A 4,169-nucleotide genomic window follows, 5' to 3' on the forward strand; every position below is an offset into this window, starting at 1 on the left:
CCTCAAAATTGACCTTTTTCGAATTGGACTCAACTTGGGCTCGACAGGGACACGCTCATGTGAGTTGTGCTTCGAATCTGCCAAATTAACACAGCCGTGTGGTCTGCCCGTGTGAGGAGGTCCATGCCATGTTGAATTCGTACTTTGGCCTATTTTTCTCTATTTTTGGCCTGTTTCTCATTCCTTTCGTTCTCCTATGCTCTCCTAAGTATAAACATGAAATTAAAGCATTAGGAGCATCGAATTCACCAATTCTAAGGAAAAATCAATGCGTTAAGCATGGGGTAAAAATATGTATAAATTACGGTTTATCAAATACCCCCACACTTAAGCATTTGCTTGTCCTCAAGCAAAATCCTCAACTCATAATCAAAATAAATCCTTCTCAACCTATAATTCCTATCAATAATATCTCAAAATAATCCATAGGTGATCATACATTGAAAATTCAACCGAAATAACATCAAAGTTTCAATCATTCCAAGTTGAGCACTTTATCATGAAAATATAGGTGTCTCCCCTCGCCTAAATAATTACCTTTGATTCAAAATGTCACAGAGTTTCACATCCTCACTAAAGATTCACTCAAATCACTCGAGGTGTTTAAGGACAATAAATTAAGCACTCAATAGTCAATTATGAAAAGTCATTACCATAGGCTTGCATGAAAATCAAATCTCTACCATTATAAATTGAGATGATACATCACTCAAAATGTCTTTAGAGGGTTGTAATGAGGCTTGGTTAGGGGGTGTGGTCACAGGCTGAAAGCAAAAGGTAGAATTGAGATTGAATTGAAAAATCACTTAACTAGAAAAAGATTTAATATCACTTGCGTACAACAGAGCTTCTTCTCAAAATATGGAATTTAAATACTTAAGCTCAAAAACAAAAGATTACTACTACTAATATGTATACATTTTTTTTAAGAACAAGTTAAATACAAAATAGAATAAAACATAGTTAAGCAACTATTTCAATTCAAATCTCTACAAAAATGGGTATCAAATTAATTTAGGGGATTTCAACAATAATGGGTTACGGGTTAATATTAAGGGTAATACAAGAAATGGTTTGTTAGGCTCAAGGGGGTTTACTAGGGATTAATCATGGAGGTAGGGTTTTCATGGCATGAGTGGGTTAATCCTAAGTTCCTTAATCATTTTGATATATCAAATCAATTGGTGTGGTCTTGACATGCATAATCAAGCAAGTTCTAGAATAACAGTTCAATACTGACGCACTCAAAGTAATAATAAAAGTGAGCATGAAAGAATTAATAGATGCTCAAAAGGCTCAAAAATCTCACAAAAATTATGGCTTTTTGATGTCTAAAACTTGTGAATTCCAACTCAAAGTAATACCTAAACTTTGGGGAAACAACCTAAAATTTTAAATTCTTAAAAATCAACTTATCATGCTTAATTCTCTAATGTCTTAAAGTTTAAACAATCAATGCATAAATGCCTATGTTTTAATTCAAGATATATCAATCAAAATCATAAATCAATCCAAATTTATCCTAAAAATGATATGAGAGATTTTCAAGAGAACATGGCAGTCATTCGGGGATTTTTCTGATAGGGAAATGAAGTAAATACCCCCACACTTAAGATGTACACTGCCCTCAATGTACAAGGATAGATAGGAAAAGATAAATTTGTAATCATAAGATAGGGTGAAAAGTGAAACTTCCTGTATGATGACTTCCTCGAACTGGAGTTTTGGAGAGTAATTGGTGCGAGAGTGGAGGAGGATACTCCGGCGGTGGTAGAGGTTCATTAGTCCATAAGTCCTGCACCAAAAGAATATTATATCTAGTGGTAGCTATGGCCATGGTCGAGCAGGACATGGCAATCGTGGAGAACCTTTCCCAGTGGAGTTTCTAGTCCCTGAGTTATAGTGAGCTTTGGAGCTCTTTATAACTGTGATAAAATCATGCACTCTTTTAGGAAATATATAAGGAAGGGTAAGTACTCAATATGAATTAGTCGAAATTAAAAATTGTAAAATAATAATTATACTTCCTAATAAAAATAAGGTGAAAGAAAAATAAAAGTAGCCTTAAAATAAAAGAAAAGAAAAAACATAAAATAATAATTAAAAGTTTTTAAACATCTTCATCGCTAAATGGTTCGCGAATTTTGAATTTGGGCGCGTCTGACAATTGTCCCACACCCGTGTTCCTTGGGCGTGTGGGTGCACAAGGTCATGTCGCACGGCCATGTCTAGCGTTGTTCGCTTCTCCCACGCCCGTGTCAATCTAACAGGTTCAACCACGGGTGCTAGACACAGGCGTGTCACACGCTCGTGCTGTTTTAACAGGTTCACCCACGGTTCTTCCACACAGGCGTCTCACACGCCCGTGTTGTTTTGGCATGTTCGACCGTGGCCATGTCGCACGGCCGTGACATTTTATTGTAGCTCGAGTTTGGGAAAATAGTTTCCCTATTTTCACGTGGCCCTAAGCACGCCCATTTGCTTGGCCGTGTCTCTGTGGAAAACCTGTATTCAAGAGCTCCATTAGTAAGTTAGGTGTTGAAGACTAAATTTTAAAGAAGTTAATACAGTTAGTGCTCGGGTTGCCTGCCGAGAAGCGCTTATTTGTAGTCTAAGCTCGACTTACCTCTCCATTGAATGGTCATGGTGGTTCGAGGAGTTTATACTCCTCATTCCTGCTATCATTCTCATCAAAATAAGGTTTCAGACGAGTGTTGTTTACCTTAAAAGTGCCGAACTTGGGATGGCTTACCCCGTCAATACCGAATGGGAAAATGCTAAGTACCGTAAGAGAGATTTCTTCATTCGGTGTGGTAGTGACAATGTGAGGATCTGTGGCATCTAATAAGACTTTATTTCCAACCTTAAGTTGATTTGGAAAGGTATTGAGCTCGTTCTGGCATAGTTTTGGTTTATCGTGTGTTCTCGGTTTATGCGTCTGCCATTCATCTAGCTCCTCAATTTGTAACCCTCGATCTTCATGAACAGGTCCTCTATTATTGCTTATGAATGATTCATGTGCTTCCTTCAGATTCATTTCCTACAAAGTATGTTGTACCATATTGTCAGTTTTAGTATAATGGGTTAACGATCACCATCAATTTCTGATGTGTTGCCAGAATTGCGAGCTTGAAGGGTGATTATTTCGTCTCCCACACGGAGTGTGAGTTCACCTGTGCCAACATCAATGATCGTTTTAGCAGTTTCTAAAAAGGGTCTTCCTAGGATTAAAGGAGCGTTGCTATCCTCTTCTATGTCTAGAACGATGAAGTCCACGGGAAATATAAATTTATCGATTTTAACTAGCACATCTTCAATAATAGCCCTAGGAAATCTTATAGTTTTATCTGCTAATTGAATGCTCATCCTAGTCTGTTTGGGTTTCCCAAGACCTAATTTTTTGAACATTTTGTAGGGCATGACGTTTATACTAGCCCCTAAATTAGCTAATGCATTATTAACATCTAAACTACCAATTAAGTAAGGAATTGCAAACTCCCTAGATCTTTTAATTTGTTCTATAGCTTATTTTGCAGAATAGCTGAGCAAACTGCGTTTAGGTCCACATGCGATGCCTCATCCAACTTTCGCTTATTTGCTAAAAGCTCCTTTAAAAATTTCATTGCATTTGGCATCTGTGATAGAGCTTCAACAAATGGTAATTTAATGTGTAATTTTTTTAAGAGTTTAAGGAATTTACCAAATTGTTCATCTGAGCAGTCATTCCCTGTCGCGTTGGGGTATGGCACACGAGGTTTATATTTGACATTCACTGATTTGTTTTTATTATGACCTACCTTACCTTGACCTCTTCTTACCATAGTTTCCTGCCTCAAATCTGGCTCAGGCTCAACGAATCCTTCTTCATCTTGAACATTAATCGCGTTGAGTTGTTCCCTTGGGTTGGGTTCAGTATTACTTGGCAAGCTACCTTGTGGTCGTTCGGATATTAGTTTGGAAAGCTGGCCTATCTAAGTGTCAAGCCCTTGGATCGACGCTTGTTGATTTTTAAGTGCTGTCTTGGTGTTCTGGAAACGGGTTTCTGACATCGAGATAAATTTAGACAGCATCTCTTCAAGGTTCAGCTTCTTCTCTTGTTGGTAGGGTGGTTGTTGGAAGCCTGGAGGATGTTGTGGTCTTTGACTTCCCTGACCGCCCCACGAGAAATT

Source organism: Gossypium hirsutum, chromosome A08, assembly GCF_007990345.1.
Source record: "Gossypium hirsutum isolate 1008001.06 chromosome A08, Gossypium_hirsutum_v2.1, whole genome shotgun sequence".
NCBI classification, from domain to species: Eukaryota; Viridiplantae; Streptophyta; class Magnoliopsida; order Malvales; family Malvaceae; genus Gossypium; species Gossypium hirsutum.